General features: G+C 39.9%; 2 pseudogenes; both read right to left on the bottom strand.

The window, feature by feature from the left end:
* Positions 1–572: 572 nt before the first annotated feature.
* On the bottom strand, positions 573–2,425 carry LOC143646191 (neurotrophin receptor-interacting factor homolog pseudogene; annotated as a pseudogene).
* Positions 2,426–19,635: 17,210 nt separating this feature from the next.
* Positions 19,636–20,176, bottom strand: LOC143646190 (ubiquitin-conjugating enzyme E2 C pseudogene; annotated as a pseudogene).
* Between the last annotated feature and the right edge of the window lie 444 nt (positions 20,177–20,620).

The following is a 20,620-nucleotide window of genomic DNA, read 5'->3' as shown; positions in this document are numbered from 1 at the left end:
TCAACTATATTTAAAATATAAATAGTTCATTTATCTATGTTCTTTTAGTTATTACCATATGCATAACAAATTTACTATAGATACAATTATCTGCACAAACTATTTGGTATATGGCTTTTTTTCTTTTCTTTCTTTCTTTTTTTTTTTTTTTTTTTACATGGGCAGGCACACGGGAATCGAACCCAGGTCCTGGCATAGCAGGCAAGACTTGCCTGCTGAGCCACCGTGGCCCGCCCAGTATACGGCTTTTTAAATTCAATATTATAAGCATTTTCCGGCTTCATTAATATTTATAATAACCAAATGAATGAATGAACAAATTCTAATAGAAAATCAACTGGAAAATTAGTCTTTTTTTTTCCCCGACCACTACATTCATTAGCAACGAGTCCCCACCAGTTTTGCTTGCCTATTGGTTTATGAAGTACAGCCACCTCCCTGGCTTTTCCTTAGTCTTGGGAACTTCTTCGTTCAAAACTTCCTTTTCATATTCAGTTCCCAAACCCAGCCAGGCCTGTGAGAGCACACTGAAGGATCACATAAAAAAGCAGAGGGTATATCCAGCTCAACAGCTACAAGGGAAGGGATTTTTTCTTGCATATGCCCCCATTGTGTGTTTTCCGGTGCCCGATAAGGTGTGAACTCTGGCTGAAAGCCTTTCCATATTTCTTGCACAAGTAGGGCCGCTCCCTGGTGTGCGTCATCTGGTGCCTGATGAGGTGGGAGCTCTGGCGGAAGGCTTCCCACAGTCCTGACACCCGTAGCGCCTGGCTCCGGTGTAAGTCCTCAGGCGCTGGGAGCTGGCCCAGCGACTACTGAAGGCCCTCCCACGCTCGTGACATTCAAATGGCTTCTCTCCAGTATGAATTCTCTGATGTTGTGTGAGTGAGGAATTCTGAATAAATGCTTTCCTACTGACTAGGCACACACAGGGAGCTCTCTCTCATGTGGGGTTTTTTATGAACAAAAAAGTATCTTGGATTCCGGAAAGTTTTACCACAGTCACTGCCTCGGCAAATTTGGCTGCCCTTGTGAATCTTCGTAAATGTAGTCTGATGAGTGGTCTGGTTGAAGGCTTTCTTTTCCCCACAACCACTGTTTTCCCTGTTTCTCCCCCCTTGCAGCTCTTCTGATAAATTTTTATGCGCATACTATGCTTAATGCATTTAATCCGTGTGCTACAAATTTGCGCAAACGTTTTCGAGTAGGAGTTTTTCGCGTGAAAGGTGGCTGGGGTGGAGAGAGACCAGGGTTTGCCCCAGATCCAGAACTTTCACAGACCTTCTCTGGAGGGTTTGTTTTTTCCTGAGAAAACTCTACTTGTGTCAATTCTGTGTCCAGGGCTTCTGGAACCCCACCTTGTAAGACGTCTCCCAAAGTGAAATCACCCCTTGAGAATTCTTCTACTTTCAGGCCGTGAGGTGATTCTTCTTCAGTTAACTGTTTGCTCTCCAGCTAGTTTCCCAACCCAAGGAAAGCAGGTGCCCAAAGATCTCCAGCATCACATCGTGGCACTCAGTCTTCTGCATCGGGCCCAGCAGCCCCTACTCCTCCCGGCTGAAGTCTACAGCCACGTCCTGGAAGGTCACTGGCTCCTTAGGCAGAGCTGCCACTGGCCAGATGGCGGCCTCTTCCTCCTCCTCCTGCTGAGCAGTGATCTCTAGAGACCACGCAGGGCCCTGGGCAGGCTGAGCTTCCTCTCCCGATACCCAGGTCATATCCTCCACCAGGGCCACCGCCTCCTGGCAGTCCTCCACCCATGCCTGGAACTTCCCAGGCAACACACTCAGGAACTGCTCAAGCACCAGCAGCTCCAGCATCTGCTCCTTGGAGCGAACTTCGGGCCGCAGCCACTGGTGGCACAACTCACGCAGCCCGGCCAGGGCCTTGCGGGGACCTGCTGCCTTCCGGTAGCGGAACTGCCGGAACCTCTGGTGAGCAGCCTCAGGGTCAACTGGATGCTTGCCCAGCTGTCCAGTGTGCATTCCGGGGGTTTCTGGGCTTAGGCCGCCCTCTTTAGCATAGTGGGCGCAGATCTGGGCATTCCGGGGTCGGGCCACCTCCTGATTCCATGTGAGGATCTCCACGAGCTCAGTCTTCCTCAAGGGGCTCAAGTCACTCTCCTCAGCAGGGAGAGGATCTGCTTGACGGTCCAGCAAAGCCCCAGGACACCCTGGAAAGGTGTCCTGAGGAATTCCTCTCTCCACCCGGTCATAGTTCTGCCTCCTCTAACTGAGACACCATCTGGCTTGGAAAGTTGATGTTCCACTGAGACCAGGTTCCTGTAAGTTCTCCAGCATCACCTCCTTGTACAAGGACTTCTGCATGGAATCCATGAGCTCCCACTCCTCTGGAGTGAAACCTAAGTTCACGTCTTCAAATGTCCCTGGTTCTCAGGACAGGCCGTCGGGAGCCCGGAGGCCATGCCTTCTTCCTTCTGGCAGCAGGGGCAGAAGCTGAGAAGGCTGACCTGTGGGGAGGTAGCTCCTTGTCCACATCTTTGCATTCAGTGGAGGTCAGCTCCTCTCCTACCATGCCGCCACCAAGGGCTCCCTCCAGCTGCCCACCCCGGCCACTCCCCTCCCCAGGCCACACGCCCCGCCAGCCCCACAGGAGGGAGGAAGCAGGCAAGGCCAGGCAGGCTGGATAAGCACTGGGGCTGGGCGCTGCTGGGTGGTCGGCCCAACCCTGAGGAGCAGCCCCTACGGGTGTCTTTTTTACCTTTGTAAACAGTTGCTGTGTGGGGTGATGCTGGCTCTCATAGCTTCAGAGCTCTAATGCTTAGTCTCAGGTGTCACACAAATGCCCAAAGTTCCAGGGAATGACCACAAATAGCTCAGTATATCAGAATTTAGAAATAACAGTTACAACTCCAGAATAGATGTGACTGCAGTAAGAGTTTGCAATCTAGGAACCTTCACAATAGACCTTAATCTGATAACCTATGCTCTCAATTTCAATTCTCCAGCTTTGTAGATTATACTTAGTCCATATAAGTGGGGCATGGTAATATTTGTCTTTTCTTTTCTAACTTTCTTCATTACACATTCTGTCCTCAAGTTTCATTCACCTAGTTCCATGCCTCACAACTTCATTCCTTCTTGCAGCCACTCAGTAGACCTTTGCATGTAAACACTACAGTTCTACCTTCCATTCGATTTACACTTAGGCCACCTCCATCCACTGCAAATTGTGAACACTACCGCTAGAAATGCCAGTGTGTGAATGTCCATTCCTGTCCCCAGTCTCAGTTTTTTTCAAGTATACACCTAGCAATGTATGGCAACCCTACCCTTAGCCTCCTGCGGAACCACCATAGTGCTCCCAGAGGCTGCACCACTCTGCTTTCCTACCAACCTTGTGAAAGTTTCTTTAAATTGAAATATCATATCTTCTTATGTCCAATGCATGCTTTTAAGGAACTTTGAGATTTTTGGATATTTGGTTGGAGAACACTTGTCAATATCAACTTACTCATTTTACAAATATATATTTAGACCCTTCATCACCATGCACTGTGCTAAGTGCTCCTAACTATATATAATCTCTTTCTCTCATACATATATACTGTGGTTCCTCCTATTACTTCTGTGCTGAGAAACTCCAAAGTCTATCTCTAGCCTTTACCTCCTATTTCAGCACCATATTTCATTTTTAAACTGACTGCTGATCCCCTTCATAATTTTTAACTCCTCCAACTTTATGTCCCACAGTAAGTAGTTCACCAGGATGGTTTGCTTCCAAAATGTCTCTCAAATATTTCCTCTATCATTTCCATTATAACAACAATGCTAAATTTTAGATTTCTATCATAATTCACTTACATAATTATAGTAGTCTTCTTACTGATTTCCTTACACTATATTCTCTTGCATTTCTACTTTATATTTTAGATTGGCAGTAGAAAGATCTTCCCAAAATACAGATTGGAAATGACACCTTTCTTCATGAAAATCTCCAATTGTCTATAGAAATAAAGTGCCAGTAACCTATGTTAGTTTATACTATCTCCAACCTGTATTTTCTAGTCATTTCTTTCACAAGTCATTGTGCATACTTTATCCTCCACCTCTAGCAGACTATTCACTGTTGCATGATTTCTGCATACTTTTGTGTTTCCAAGCCTTTTTTTTATGCTATTCCCTTACCTGGTATGATGCCTATTGAAATAGCACTCATTTCAAGGACTGTTCATTTAATTGCTCACCTCGTTGTTTCTAAAATAATGGTTGTTTTAAAAAAGTTCTTTAAACACATCTTCTTCTGCTGTTCATTAAGGTTGCTAACATACAAAAGGCACTTGCGAGTCAGTGTGATCAGTGAAGGATCACGAGATCCTTCAAAAGTAACATAACTTCCCAAGGCCTCTGCAAAACTGTGTTGTAATTATGGTTGCTTTCCTCCCACTGATGCCCTTGAGAATAAAGGGCAGTTTTCTTCATTTTTGCTTCTTTTACATCACCTAATGAATTTCTTCCTTGCACAAAATGGGCCTTCTTCAAATTCTTGCTGAATTGCATATTTAAGAAACTAAAACTGCATTGTAATATAAAATAGTGCTAAATATAGGTCATATTATAAATATTTGGGGGCTATAATGTGAATATATAGTGTTGAATATGTGAGAAATGAGATTTCTCTGAGAGTTAAGTAATAAGAAATGGATCAGAATGGCTTTAGGAGAGCAGGCCTCAACTGTAATGTGATTGGCTATATTAAGGTTGTAATGAATTGACATAATAATTGAAAGTAATAGAGACATTCTGAGTCAATGAAAAGAGAAACTGGAGAGGGAAGCGGGTAAAACATTTTCCTATTTAACAGAATAAAATGGAGATAAATGTGGAAGCAAAAGGTTGGCAGTTGGGAAATTAGGAACCTTAGGAATTAGATTATAAGTATGAAAAATCATCTCCACTGTGAGATAGATACATTTGACTCTTTCAGTCCAATATAAAACACAAAGCCTGTGACCCTGGTGAATTCCCTTGCTTTAATTTCATGATTGTTAATTAACTTTCTGTAGGCTAGTAAAGAGAAAGTAGTGATCGCATTCAGTAAGTTGTCAGTGCAACACTTCCTTTAGTTCTGGATTTAAAAATCGATCTCATGAAAAATCCATCTGCTTGAAGCAAAACCATATTTCTGAGTCATCAAAGCTGAGAACCAGACATGGAGCAATACAGATCCATCCTGATCATAAACATCACCTTGCTAGAGCTTTTACAAAGTGTTTTCGCCCGATTCAGTATGACCTAGTTCTCATTCAAGAGTTTTTCATTTCTCTGGCTTATTATTGAAAATAGGCATCTTCTTTTTTTTTTTTTTATGGCATTTTGGAAAATATTTTGAATTACTTTCTTTGCCACAAGATTAATTAGCATTCTAGACCAATTCTTTGACATTCTTAATGTATATATATATATATGCATATATCTATATATATTGGGTACATGGTCTGGAAATTGAACCCTGGTCTCCTGCTTGGAAGGCAAGAATGCTTGATGTACCACTGAACCACCAGTACACCCCTTCATATATATTCTTGTAAGCTTTTAAACTTTTAAGTTCCTACAGGACTTTAGTTCTGTGACACTTGGTCTCTAGAATGCAATGTCCCCCTCTAGTCTTCGCCTGCTTCCTGTGCATGGTTTGTTAATCGATCTCAATCCTGGTTACATATTTGAATTATCTGGGGAACTTTGGAAAACTATGAAAGGCAGGCAAATCAGATCTTACCCAAGGTCAATTAAATTAGGACTCCAGGGAGTGGAATCTAGACAATAGTATTTGAAAGTATTTTATGGCGATATTGAACAGCTGTTGATGATGGGGGGGTTCAGATAGGTGAGTAGAAACTACAAATGTAGACAGGGTGGCTGCCAAGTTTTCATGTGTGTATAGACCTTGGAACTATTTGATTAATAAGTCAGACAAAAAGAGGAGAAACAATGAGCCAAACAATGTGAGGAGAAAGCTTATGTACTCCAACCCATTACTGTTTTAATTAAACTGGTCTGTAATTCATGAGGGGGAGCCTAAGGTTTCTTGGAACCCTGCTTTGTCTGTTTTTATTTTTGTGATTTATTATTTAAATATTTTTTTTATTTTTAAAACAACTTTTAAGTTAATTGTGCAATATAGAAAACTGAAAAGCGCAAGAAGCAAAGAACACAGAAGTTATCCAGAATCACATGCAATTAACAATTTGCCATATCCTTCTAGGTCCTTTAGGTTGTATACACACAACTGAGCATACATTTTTATGTGGTTAAGATCACACAGAGTGTATCATGCCTTTACATGAATATTTACAAATTCAAGTTCAAAATCCACAAGTACTATGATAACTAAGAATGCATGTAACCAACTCAATCAGATGGAAACATGCATTCCTGCCTTTCTAGTGAACAAAAATTTCATAAAAAACAAAAACAGTAACAAGTCTCTATAGATATTGGCAGAGTTACACATACTGCATTCCCTTAGTGCTCAATTTAAAATGAGACATAAAACAAGAGTACAAAAAGTACAATGCATCTAATAGAACTCATTGTCATATCTATATGGAAATAATAGCAAGGTATATTTCTATTAGGTTATTTAAAAACATTTCCTATGGTACAGCCAACAGATGTGCACACCAAAATGGAAATATATGAACACTTCTGCATACATCCCTTTTCCTGCACTTTCTTTTGCCCCCCTGTAGCCAACCTAATGAACGAGTCCTGATGCATATGCTAAAGAGGTGATTTAACAATTCCATGTCAAAGACGCTTCTTTTTTATTTACAAAAAAGACATTTATAAATTTGTTAATACACTAACTCTACTTTTTATCATATATTGTCACCTCAAAATATCTAAGAAGCTTAGATGTTATAAAATAATCTTATCTTCAAAAAACCTACAGGTATTTCACAAAAAGTGCACATGGAACTGTGGTTAGAACCTAAAACTCTTGAGCTATAGAGATACTAGCAAAGAGCCCTTCCCTTTGCCCTTCCCTCTTTCCTACCCCACCATTTCAATCACTAAGTACAAAAATACGTCTAGCTCCAAGAGGTGGATTGACCCGGAGCATTCCAGAAGACACTCCCTCCTATAGACTAACACAAAGACGTTTCTATAGAGATTATCATTCTACCTCTATTTTTATATATTTTAGGCATTAAGACTTGTCCTTTAATACACAGCAATAACTAAAATGCCTGTGTATAACAATGGTCAGAAAATCTGTATTTATCTAACAACTCACGTGCAAGGAACCTTTCCCTTTGCACTGCCTTCCCAGCACCCCCCACCACCACCCCAACAGCATACTGCTCCAAGACACCGAGTTTAACAGGACTTAAATTTGTCCACGATACACATAGTAGCATTAAATAAACCATACACATGTAACAAAGTTTATAATCTGAAAGTGTCTTCTAAATAGGAACGTTCTAGCCCAGAACCCTTCTCCTTCTCACCTCTATCAACCCAACGGTTGCGTCTGCAATGCTTAGAGGGTATTTTAACAATTTTACGTCCATAAGTAAAATTCTATTGTTTTCAGAACAAAGTGTCATATATCTATATTATCTATATATATCTATCTCTATATATATAGTGTGTATGTGAGCATGGGCCAGAAAAAAAGCTGCAAAAATGACTCTGGGTTTTGTCATCAAACCGATCAAGATGAGATTTCCAGCTCTACCACTTAATAGCTAGATCTAAGTTTTCACATCTGCAAAACAAACAAACAAGACAGGCAATAAAAATTGCTAGCTATTTAAGGCACTGTGGCAAGCACCTCATGTGAATCACCTCATTTAATTGTCATAAAATTTCTGAAGTAAGCACTATTATTATACCCATTTTGCAGATGAGGAAATTGAGACTTGGTAGGGTTAAGTAACTGAACCCTATGCAACTTACAAGTTAAGGTGCCTAGATTCCAATCCAGCTCTGATTCTAAAATATAAAAAGGTATATATGAAGTGTTAAAAAGTATTTTCTAGTCATATTACTATTGTTATTATTATTTAAGTTGAACTTCAGATTCCCAATTCATGTGTTCATTCACTCCTTATTTATGGAGTACTGACTGCATGCTGAGCTAAGCACTCTGGAGCAGCAGTAATGATCCAGACAAGGCCTGGGGCCTCACAGAGCTCATCTCCTAAGGGAAAGTAGACCATAATTGGATGGAATTATTTCAGAAAATGAGCAGTGAACAGGATGGTGGGCTGGTGATGAGGGCTGGTTGACTGCATTAGACTGGGTGGCTTGGGAGCCTGGGGAGGTGAGGCAGACAGCATAATGGCCCTCCAAAGAAGTGCACGTCTTAATCCTTGGAACCTGTGAATATGCACCCTACATGGAAAAGAGGGGACAAGGTAGCAGATAGAATTAAGATTGCTAATTGGCTGACCTTAAGGTAAGGAGATTATTCTGGATGAGTCCAAACAAGAGTCTCTTAGAAGTGGAAGAAGGAGGCAAAAGAGGTCAGAGTGATGTGATGTGGGACGCCACCCACTGTTGAAGTTGGAGGAAGGGGGCCATGAGTCAAGGGATGAGGGTGGGCTCTGGAAGGTGGAAAAGGCTGAATTCTTCCTAGAGCCTCCAAAAGGAACATAGCTTTGCTGACACTTTGTTTGTGACCTAGTGAAACTCATTTCAGACATGTGATCTCAAGAACTGGTAAGATAATAAATTTATATCACTTAAGCCACTAAGTGTGCAATAATTTGTTGCACTAGCTATAGAAAACTAATGTAGGAAGTGCACTGGAGATGACACCTGTGTGATACGCAGAGGCCAGCATTTGTTCAAAGCATTCCAACAGATGGAACAGTGTGTGGGGGGGGGGGACATAGGAACAGAAAGAAAGGAGAACACAGGATGAAGTGAGAAAAGGGAAGAGAGAGTGATACAAAATGAAGGTGGAGAGGTAAGCAAGGGTCAGTCATAGAGGGCCCTCTTGGACAGTAGTAAGGAGCTTAGATTTTAGTTTAAGGACATTTGAAAAACTTTGGAGGGTTGTAAGTAAGCGAGTGACATGTCAGATTTATGTTTTAAAAAGAATCGTCTTTGTGGAGAATTAACCATGGAAAATAAAATTGGTGGCTAGAGGATCAGTGAGGAGGCTAAGTGATGCCTGCAGCTTGGAGTAGCAGTGGACATTTGGAATTGTGGATATGCCAGTTTGAATTTGTGGTGGACCCTAGAAAAGCCATGTCCTTTAATCGTCATTCAGTACTGCTGGCTGGGAACATTTTTATTGTTCCCGTGGAGACGTGACCCACCCAATTATGGTAACTTTTGATCAGATAGCGTCCATGGAGTTGTGACTCCACCCATTACTTCTTTAAAAGAGGAAACATTTTAGAGAAAGTCTCTTTTTTTAGAGCCACCAGAAAGCCACAGCAGAGCCAAGTAGACCCATGAAGCTGAGAGAACAAGAGTCCACCAGCCGGCGACCTTTGGAGCTGAAGAAGGAGAATGCCCCCAGGGGAGCTTCATAAAACAAGAAGCCGGGAGAGAAAGCTAGCAGACTGTCCCCGGTTCGCCATGTGCCTTCCCAGTTGAGAGAGAAACACTGAACCCATCGGCCTTTCTTGAGTGAAGGTAACCTCTTCCTGGTGCCTTAATCTGGACATTTTTATAGCCTTGCTTTAATTGGGACATTTTCTTGGCCTTAGAAGTGTAAACTAGCAACTCATTAAACTCCCCTTTTTAAAAACCATTCTGTTTCTGGTATACTGCATTCTGGCAGCCAGCAAACTAGAACATGGGTGTATATCAGAACTATTTTGGGTATAAAGCAACAGATGGATTCGATATGGATAGATGAAGAAAAGAGAGATATTGAGTTTGTTTCCTAGGTTTTCTACTCGAGCAGGAGTGTATTTACCATGAAACTAATGAAGGTTAAGTTTCAGGGATTGCCACTTGCTCACGCTCCTTCCAAGGCCCTATACTTATTTTTTTTTTAATTGTTTTCCAGCCTTTTATTTTAAACCTCATTTATTTCATCTGAATATTACTTTTTAAAACATTTTTTACTGTGAAATATAACAAGTAAACAAAAAAACAATAAATTTCAAAGTACATTGCAACAACTGGTTATAGAACAGATTTAGGAGTTTGGGATGGGTTATATTTCCACATATACACTTAATTTTTGTATTCATTATTTTGTATTTTTCTTAAAAAGAACTCTGAAAATTGTTTATGGCTCAAGTCCCACACAACTTGGGCCTGCTTATGGGCTTAGGTGGAATAATGCCATTTTCTAAGCTAAATCTCTTAAAATCTTTCTACATGAGGCCATAAATAGTCCATCCTACAGCAAGCCTGGGCAGGTTAAAGGGAAGCTAAGAGGCCTCAGTGAAGGGAGAAGAGAGTCTACAGGTTGGGTATAACACCCTGGAGGCACGAGTATGCCAAGATCCAAGTCTGGTGAAGAGACAAGACTTCCCTCTCTGATGCCAGACTGTGGGTTGGCAGATGAGTTCAGAGACCTGTCTTTACAGGAAACAAACTTGTTACTCATGGGGAAAGCCTTTTTAACGGAACTTCACCAAGAGGGAGCAGCCCGCAAGGATTGTGATAAATTTCAGTTGTTTGCTGAAAAATTCACCAAAAAAAAAAACACAAAAAAACAAAAAAACAAACCCAACAGATGCTCACACGGGTTTTTCTAGAATCTGTGTTATCCTCTCCTGATGCTGTCTCTAATTTTTCATCTTCGCGCCTTATCTGTTGGCTTAGCATTCCTTCTTCCTTGGCTATCCCTCATACCACTCATTCACAGCCCAGTCTGCCCTGTCTCACACCTAGTTTGTTTGACGTTACTAACTACCTGTCCAGCGATCAGACCTCCTTGCTCTGGATGAGCCAGCACATTTCTTATGGATTGAAGTCACATTAGCCTTGGAGAAGCTGTCAAAACTGTCCTGAATTCTCAAGCAGTCCTTGGTTATACTGGGAGATGCTGGACAGCACCTATGAGTTGTCATGTGTCAGATCATAGTCGTAGCTTACTCCAGCCCAGGGACAGTCAGCTCCAACCAGCTACAGTCTTCTGCTAGAACTAAGTCTGAGCACCCCAGGCTTGTTCTCCCATTACTGTCTCCTAGATTCATGTCTGTTTTCCTGGTATTGAACTTTGCTCCCACTTCTTAGTAGTCCTGGCACCCCTTTCTTTTCTCTTTTATTCTTCTGTTCATTTACCTGGTACTTGATGCTGGTAAAGCCTTAGTTGATGTGTTCCATTCTTGATGTATGCTGTTTTAGTCTGGTTCCCCTGAAAGCAGGGGAGTTGAGTACACGGACTTGAGTACATTTGTTGTACACCTGCTTATTTAAGAGGTGACCTCTCTCCTCTTAGAGGAAGCAAGAGTGAGAGAGTAGGATTAGTGAGAAAAGGAAGGAAGAAAGCCTCTAGAAAGATGCATTATCCAAGTTGCTACTGTGGAGAACAGCACTTGATTCTTTCTGCTGTGGGCCACCTGTAAATTGTACAAATTGCCTGCTACACTGTCAGCCTCAAGATGGGGAGGCTGGAACATTTATCTACTGCACTGTACCCAGTACCACATTGAGGGTTGCCCCTGGGAACATCAACTTCCTGCACTTACAATCTGCACTTACTTGGCCAAGAAGACCCTGGGGTGAATGCAGAATGATTCTACAGTATGCGTGAGGTGGGGCATGACCAGCGCAAGGTGAGTCTGAGCTCTCCCAGAATATCCATTGCAACTACAGTTGGAATCAGAGGTGGGCTGAAGGGATGATATGCCAGCCCTGGGGCTGCCAACTACACGTGCTTCCTATCTTTCCTGTAGTATCAATCCCTTTACATATTTCACGCCACAACATATAGTATTAAAAGAGATAACAACCATGAAGAAAAAGCTAAAGATGCTCAAAAAAACTTTGGTTTACCCAGGGAGCTGCAGAAAAAGAAGTCTGGTAGTATAATTTGGAGGATGGCCCTGGCTGCAAGCTTACAGGTGAAAAATCTCCATCCCCTGGGATCATCCTTTAATAAAGAGATTCTTCTTTAGCTCAAACTAGCTAGAGTTAGTTCTCTGGTATGTAACTAGAACTATTACTGGTATAACCTTCATGACTCTAGAGAAGTGATGTGTTGCCATGTGATATCTGGCTTATGTTATCACAAGGGGTTAAGACCTGATAAATCCAAGCAGTAAAAATAAATTTTAAAGTAATCTGTGTAGGGCAAATTACTGAGTGTTACACGAAACATTCAAATTTGTTTATTTCTCCTAACAGTCTGAACACTCAAAGGTACCTGATCACAGGTTATTTTTGGGGGGTGGGGTGTGTGGTACATGACCAAGAAAAATTTTCAGTATTAAATTATTCTTGCCCTTGTTTGGATTGAGTGTCCCTTTTTCAGCATATGTCAAGTATCTTATGTAAAAGGTAAAATGCAGTAAAAAGAAATAGAACTGTAAGGGCTGTCCTTAACAGACAATTTTTAGTTTCACTGAATTCTGACTCATCTCCTAAGAATTCAGAGTTCCAGAAAGCAGTTGGAGATGGATTTCATTAAACCTTTGATTGTAGTATCTTAAAACTTGGGAACCAGATTCCAATCCTCTCATTTTGCAAATGGGGAAACAGAGTCCCAGGGAGATAATATTTTCACAACTAGTTAGAGACAGATCTGAAAACAGACTAGAAGATCCCTAGTGCCCCAGGTCCTTCCACTGAACCATCTTTCCCTGAAGATGCCTCTTATGTTCTAAGAGAAATAAATGCCATCCTCGCTCAGCACAGGAGACCTTCACTCACAGAAATTCTTTTTGTATGATCTGAAATCAGGAGTTTTACTGATGAAACCAGTTGGCAAAGAGAGTATAAAATGCCCTTTGCCCTTGGGAAGGAGGGACCTGTGCTGAACTGGGCTTTGGATTCTTTGACTGGAAGTGGGCCCTCACATGGCAAAAAGTTTCTTTCCTTTCCTCAGTTCTCCCTCCAATTCCAGAGTCAGCCACATTTATTTCTTTGCTGGATCCTTTCAGTTTCTGCTTAATGAGACTGGTGGTTGCAGAGTGTGTGATTGACACTCAGTTATGTACAGCTTGCATTCATCTTCCTGAGAAAGGGCATTGCCCAAGAAAGGATTGTCAACGGCAACCGTGGTGGCATTTCTGAGAGCAGCAGCTACACTCCCAGCAGCTCCGTTCCCCACCCCCATGGAAGGAAACACCACTGTGGACCAGCGGATGGAGGGAGGCATGACTTCTAAAGAAATTAAAATTTGCATCCAGAGAGAAACCTTGGGTCCTTTTCTAGCCTTCCCTCAGACCTCCTTACTTATTACCCACATACCATTCTCCTGATTTCCAGGACAACTAAGCCAAATCTAGGCTGCAGGGAAATAACTCTGGAGGAAAATCAAGTCGGTTGCCAATGAGTTACAACATCTCAATTGCCTTAATTGATCAAACAAAACTTCACTGTGTGCCTCAGGCACACGGACCTATCTCCTCACTGGAGTCTCCCAGTTCAAAAAAAAAAAAAAAAGTGCAAAGCCTTTGCCTGCCTATAACAAGGTCCGAAGCAATGTCCTTGGGGGCTTAGCCAGGACCCAGTGGTTTGGAATAGAGTTTGCTGAGCGTGTGTCCTGGACAGGATGGTGTAACTGGCTAGCTAGCTGGAACAAGCTCTCCTGTTGCCAGCCGTGCATATTTATGTAGGGCTGGGAGTAAAGACTATTGGTTTCACTTTGTATCCTGTAGATTGCCTGGGGACAGGGTGGGCAAGAGAAGCAATATTTTGTGTTGTTAGCACTTTTAGAAGCTCTGGCAAAGCTTACCACCCATGCCTTCCTCTCTTTCAACTCCAGCTTTGCTCCTTGTTGTGTCTTCAGGACAGAACTCTATGTACTGCACAGAAATATGAAGATGAGCACATATAGCCTTCTTTCAGGTGGGCCTCATTTTTAATAAACCTGAATTGTCCTTCAAATTCAAATTTTAAAGACTAAGTAGATCGAGTCATGATTTATCAAACAACCCTTCACTTGAAAAAGTTTTATTGCCATATAAGGGATAAAATAAATTGCATATACTTAAGGTATACAATTTGATAAACTTTGATATATGAATACATTCATAAAATCATCAACACAATCAAGATAAAGAAAAAAGTTTTCTCACACTTCTTTGTTTTGTTTATTTTTTAGCATGAGGTAAGAGTCCTGAAATGTGGAGAGGGCAGGCAAGGTAACACCAGCTATCACCCCCAAATGAGGCAGCTAAAAGTAGTTAAATATTCAGACAACCAGAAAAAATTTTATAATCAGCAGAATCTGTCCTGTGATGTCATCTTTTCTTTTTTAGCCCTGACACTCGAGCAATCAGCATCTGTTTGAACACTTTCCATGATGGGGCATGTAGTGCTTATTTTTTCTTTTCAAAATTAATTTTTTAGCTTTTATTTTTATTTTTTATTATGATCATTCCATTCTACATATATAATCAGTAATTCATAATATCATCACATAGTTGCATATTCATCATCATGATCATTTCTTAGAACATTTGCATCAATTCAGAAAAAGAAATAAAAACACAACAGAAAGGAATTCATACATACCATATCCCTTACCCTTCCCCCCACTGATCACCAGCACTTCAATCTAAATTTATTTTAACATTTTCCCCCCATTATTTATTTTTCTTCCATTTGTTTTACTCATCTGTTGATAAGGTAGATAAAAGGAACATCAGACAGAAGGCTTTCACAATCACACAGTCACACTGTGAAAGCTATATCATTATACAATCATCTTCAAGAAATATGGCTACTGGAACACAACTCTACATTTTCAGGTAGTTCCTTCCAGCCTCTCCATTACATCTTGACTAACAAGGTGATATCCATTTAATGCATAAGAGTAACCTCCAGGATAACCTCTCGACTCTGTTTGTAATCGCTCAGCCATTGACACTTTATTTTGTCTCATTTCACTCTTCCCCCTTTTGGTCAAGAAGGTTTTCTCAATTCTTTGATGCTGAGTCTCAACTCATTCCAGGATTTCTGTCCCACGTTGCCAGGAAGGTCCACACCCCTGGGAGTCATGTCCCATGTAAACAGGGGAGGGCAGTGAGTTTGTTTGCTGTGTTGGCTGGAGAGAGAGGCCACATCAGAGCAACAAAAGAGGTTCTCTTGGGGGTGACTCTTAGTCCTGATTTTAAGTAGGCTTGACCTGTCCTTTGTGGGGTTAAGTTTCATATGAACAAACCCCAATTTTGGGGGCTCAGCCTATTGCTTTGGTTGTCCCCATTGCTTGTGAGAATATCAAGAACTCAACTTGGGAAAGTTGAATTTCCCCCCTTTCTCAACATTCCCCCAAGAGTTTTGCAAATACTTTTTTAGTCACTGTTCAAATCACTCTGGGATCTATCAGGGCATCACTCTGGCAAACCAACAAAATCTCATGCCCTACCCAAGGTTCCATGCACTTATGGTGTTCAATTAAGCTGCCTACATAAGTTATATTAAGAAATGAACTAGTCAAAATGCAAATTTTGCACCAAATAAACATTTTTTGCTTTAGTCTCACACGTAAGTTAAAATTCCAAAATATCAATTGTTATCTATTTTCAACACCCTGCAGTAATGACATTCTTATGTTCTTCCTCATTCAAAAACATTTTAAAATTTATGTAGTACTTATTAAGACTACCTATTCCATCATTGGACCTTGTGAAATATGAAAAAGTTCTTACATTGAACTGAAATTTGTCTTCTTTCTTTTGGCCTGCCATCTAGACTTTGAGCATGCAGATCAAGTTTTACACTACTGCCGCATGATAATCCTTGATATCTTGAAGACAGATCAATACACCTCTTCGTAATGCACTTCCTATTCCCTGCTGACCCACCTCCTATATTCCAGAATCGTTTATCTGTTTTCTCTCAGATTAATTTTCATTTTCTAGAAATGTGTATGAATGGAATCATAGAGTATATGTTTTATTTTGTCTGGCCTTTTACATTCAAGCAGAATTATTTTGAGATTTATCTATGTTGATTGAGCTTGTTAGTTTGTTTTTTCCAAATAATTTATCCATTTTATCTGAGTTGTTGAATTTATTGGTATAAGGCAATTCACAATATTGCCTTATTATCCTTTTAATATTTGTAGAATTTGAGATGGAGTTACTGCTTTTATTCCAGTTTTAGTAATTTCTGTTTTCCTCTATTTTTTCTTCCTGATCATTCTGAGTTGAGATTCTTCCATTTTACTGATGTTCTCAAACAAAACCTTTGCTTTTGATTTCATTGATTTTCTCTATTGTTTTTCTGTTTCCTATTCATTGATTTTTGCCCTGATGCTTATTATTTACTTCTTTCAGCTCTACCTTATTTCTTGCCATGATTTGCTCTTTTTTTTTTAGTTTGCTTACTGTGAAAGCTGAAGTAGCTGATTTGAACACTGTCATCTTTCTAGTACAGGCATTTACTACTATAAATTTATCTCTAAGTACTCATTTAGCTACGTCCCACAAATTTTGATATGTTGTGTTTTCATTTTCTTTCATTTCAAAATACATTCTAATTTCCCTTTTGGTATTTTCTTTGATCCAGGGGTAGGTTAGAAGTATGTAACTTAGTTTCTAAATATTTGAGGACTTTTCTGTGATCTTTTTGTTTTTGATTTCTAATTTAATTTCACTGTGGAATTAAAGTAAGAGAAATGCTTCATACGATTCGAATCCTCTTAAAATTTGTTCAGACATATTTCATTGCCCAGAATATAGCTCTGTCTCGGTAAGTGTCCTGTGTGCACTTTAAAAGACTGTGTATTCTGTAGTTGTTGTGTTGTGTTCTAACCACCACTTGCAGCAAGTTGAATGATAGTATTGTCCAAAATGCCCATATTCCTACTGATTTACTGTCTATTTTTCCTAGCAATGATTGAAAGATCCCTTGAACGATCATTGGCTGTTGAAAGCTGCAATTTTATTTTGGATTTGTAACTTTCTCCTTGAAGTTCTATCAGTTTTTTTTTCATGTATTTTTGAATATCTGCTGTTAGGTACATATATGTTGGAATAGTGATGGATTCTTGAAGAATGGATATCTTTATCATTATGATATGATATTCTCTCTCTGGTAATATTTTTTGTTCTAAAATCTACCTGTCTGACACTAAAGTAGCCATATCAGTTTTATTTTTATTTTATTTTGTTTTTTTGTATGCTGTATGGCGGGGGTCACATTTCCTTCTTTTTCCATGTGAGTATCCCATTATTGCAGCACCATGTGCTGAAATTTTTTTGGGGGGGGGAAAGTGCATGGGCTGGGAATTGAACCCCAGTCTCCCACATGGCAGGTGAGAATTCTACCACTGAATTACCCTTGCATCCCCTGCTAGTTTTATTTTCATTAATGTGAATGTGGTATTTCCTTTTGTGTTTGTATTAGTTTCCTATTCCTATCACAAACTTAAGATACAAATTTATTCTCTTACAGTTCTGAAGGTCAGAAACCTAAAATCAGCCTCATTGGACTTCATTTAAGATATCAGCAGGGCTGGTTACTTTTTGAGAACCTAGGGGAGAACTTGCTTCCATGCCTTTGCCAGCTTTTCAGGGACTTGGTTTGTGGCACATTTCTCCATCTTCAAAGCCAGAGGCATAGCACGGTCACATCACCTTCTCTGACTGATACTCTTGCCTCCGTCTTGTAAGGACCCTTCTGGTTACATTGGGCCCATCTGGATAATATCTCCATTTCAAAATCCTTAATTTAATCATACCTGCAAGGTCATGGACATTTTTTTGGAGGGCAGGAGGTGTTATTCAGCCTATCATACTATCTTTTTAGTTTTAACCTATTTGTGCCTTGTATTTAAAGTGGGTTTACTGTAGGTAGCTAGTAGTTTTTTTCTTTTAATATTATTTTCATTAGGGTGTTTAGACTATTTACATTTAATGTGACTTCATACAGTTGAGTATAATCTTCCATCTTGCAGTTTGTTTGCCATTTGTCTCATCTGTTCTTCTCTTTTTTTCTTCTTTTGTTGCCTTCTTTTGGATTGAATATTTTCGTGATTCCATTTTATTTCCATTTTTGGTTACTAGCTATAACTCTTTGTTATATATTTTCAGTGGTTGCTTGGTTTATAGTATATATCTTTGACATATTACAGTCTACCTTTATATGATATTAGACCACTTCATGTATAATATTAGAACCATACTACAATATACTTTCATTTCTTCCCTCTTGACATTTGTGCTATTATTGTCATATGTTTTATTTCTATATATAATATAAAATCTCATAATACTTTTTCTTTTAATTTTTTTTTTTTTTTTTTTAACCTGGGCAGCTACCGGGAATCAAACCCAGGTCCTTGGGCATGGCAGGCAAGCACTCTTACCTGCTGAGCCACCGTGGCCTGCCCTCTCATAATACTTTTTTCTTTAAGTAGCCAATTATCATTCAGTGGATCTAAATAATAAGAAAAAAATATTTTATTTGTACTTTCATAGCTAAAATTTCTAAGTGTCCTTTATTTGCCTGTGTGGATCCAGATTTCCATCGGATCTAATTTTTCTTCAGCCTGACCTACTTTCTTTCATATCTCTTATAGTGCAGGTCTACTGATATGAATTCTCTCAATTTTTACATATATGAAAACATCTTTATTTTACCTTTTTTAAAAAAGATATTTTCGCTGGATATAGACTTCTAGGTTGACTCTTTTTCTTTCAGTACTCTTAATATGTTGCTCCAATTCCTTCTGGCTTGTTCTCTTTTGATGAGAAGTCTGCTGCAATTCTTATCTTTGTTCTTTTGAATGTAACTTGTCCCTCTGTCTACTTTTTAAGATTTTCTGTGTAACACTGGTTTTCTGCTATCTTATTATGATGTGCTTTTTTTCATTTCACATTTCTGGTACATGGATTTCATTTAATTTTTTAGATCTGTGGATTTAGAGTTCTTATTATTTTTTCCACCATTATTTCTTACTCTCCTCCTTTTCCTTCTTTTTCTCCCCACTTCCTTGTTCAAGAGCCCCATTTGCACATATATTAGGCCACTTGAAGTTGTCCCACATGTCACTGGGACTTTGGTCTTCTTATTTTAGCCTATTCATTCTGATTTCTTTTTGGATAGTTTCTATTAGTATGTGAAGTCTACTAATGTTGTTGTTGTTGTTTTTTTTTCTTGCAATGTCTAATCTGCTGTTAATCCCATCTATTGTGTTTTTCACCTCACACATTGTAGTTTTCATCTTTAAAAGTTTGGTTAAAGTCTTTTGAAAATATCTTTTAAGTGTCTACTTGGTGTGATCAATCATTCCTCTCTCTTCTTAAACATGGAATTCAGTTATGACGACTACTTTATTGTCCATTTCTACTAAATCTATGGGCATATTTTCCTGCTTCTTTCCATTCTTGGTAACTTCTTTTTAAAAAAAAAAAAACACGAAATGCTTTTATTTGATTAATATATTCATCACAAGAGCAACAGAGATTTAATTTAGAAAAACAGAAACAAAACAAAAATGACACCACCTATATGAAGGAAAGGCAAATCATCTAAGGAAAAAATAAAAAGACAACACAGAGAGGCTGGACAGCCTGTATCAGGGCTCGTGGCTGCAGACATGCTTTGAGTAGGTCTCTTACAGGTACTTCTTAAAGGCTATAGGATTTTTCTAGAGTTCAGCAGCATGTGTGTTCATAGGGCTTTCGATGTTGGGTTCTCCCAGCAGGCTCTGGATGGAGAGGAGGATGGTCCTGATGCCATACAAGGCAGACCCCTTGTCCTTCAGATGTCAAGGAAGACGTTACCTTGAGTGTCCACACTGGGGTGGTAGCAGGGCATAAGGAACTTTGCCATGGGCGCATTGTAGGGGTAGCCACTGGGGAATTCTAAAGAGAGCTTATACCTCAGGTCTTCGTATACTGTGCCAGCTGCTCCATGGATAGCCCCCCATCCACTTTAATAGGTTGTCTGATTCAGAGAAGGCGGAAATTCCTCTGTTGCCGGACATCATGAGGGTCATTAACTCCTGCTGTAGCCTCTTGCCCACGGAGCCCCTGGCAGTGCCTGCACTGGTCTCAGCCCCCTTTGCAAGTGTCGGTGACTCTGGCAGCAACTGTGTCATTGTCCTGGGAAGCCATCTGGGTAGCGCTGGCTGGGAGACAGGAGCTTGGAGAGCATGACTGCAACTGCCGGTAACTTTTTATTGATTGTTTTACCTCGTAGATTTAATTTGTTTGGTGCTAGCTATTTTTCTATTCCTATAAATATTATTGAACTTTGTTCTAGGATACAATTAAGTTACAGAAAGAAACAGTTTGATGCTTTTATTACTGGAAACCATTTATCTTTTGCTAGGTAGAACCTAGGTATCACTTGGTCCAGGGCTATTTATCCTCTACTATAAAGGTTAAATTCTTTTGAGTATGCCATCTGATGATCATGAATCATGTGATTTTCTACTGTGGTTCATGAAACCAAGAACTGCTTCCATAACTGTATGATCCTTGGAAAGTATTCCCTCTAATCCCATTGAGTATTTTTTTTTTCCCTGCTGTTTTGGTTGCTAGCCACCAGAATGCAAT

The sequence above is a fragment of the Tamandua tetradactyla genome, chromosome 9 (assembly GCF_023851605.1).
Source record: "Tamandua tetradactyla isolate mTamTet1 chromosome 9, mTamTet1.pri, whole genome shotgun sequence".
Lineage (NCBI taxonomy): Eukaryota > Metazoa > Chordata > Mammalia > Pilosa > Myrmecophagidae > Tamandua > Tamandua tetradactyla.
The sequence above is the reverse complement of the archived record's forward strand: the minus strand, read 5'-3'. Positions and strand labels throughout refer to the sequence as shown.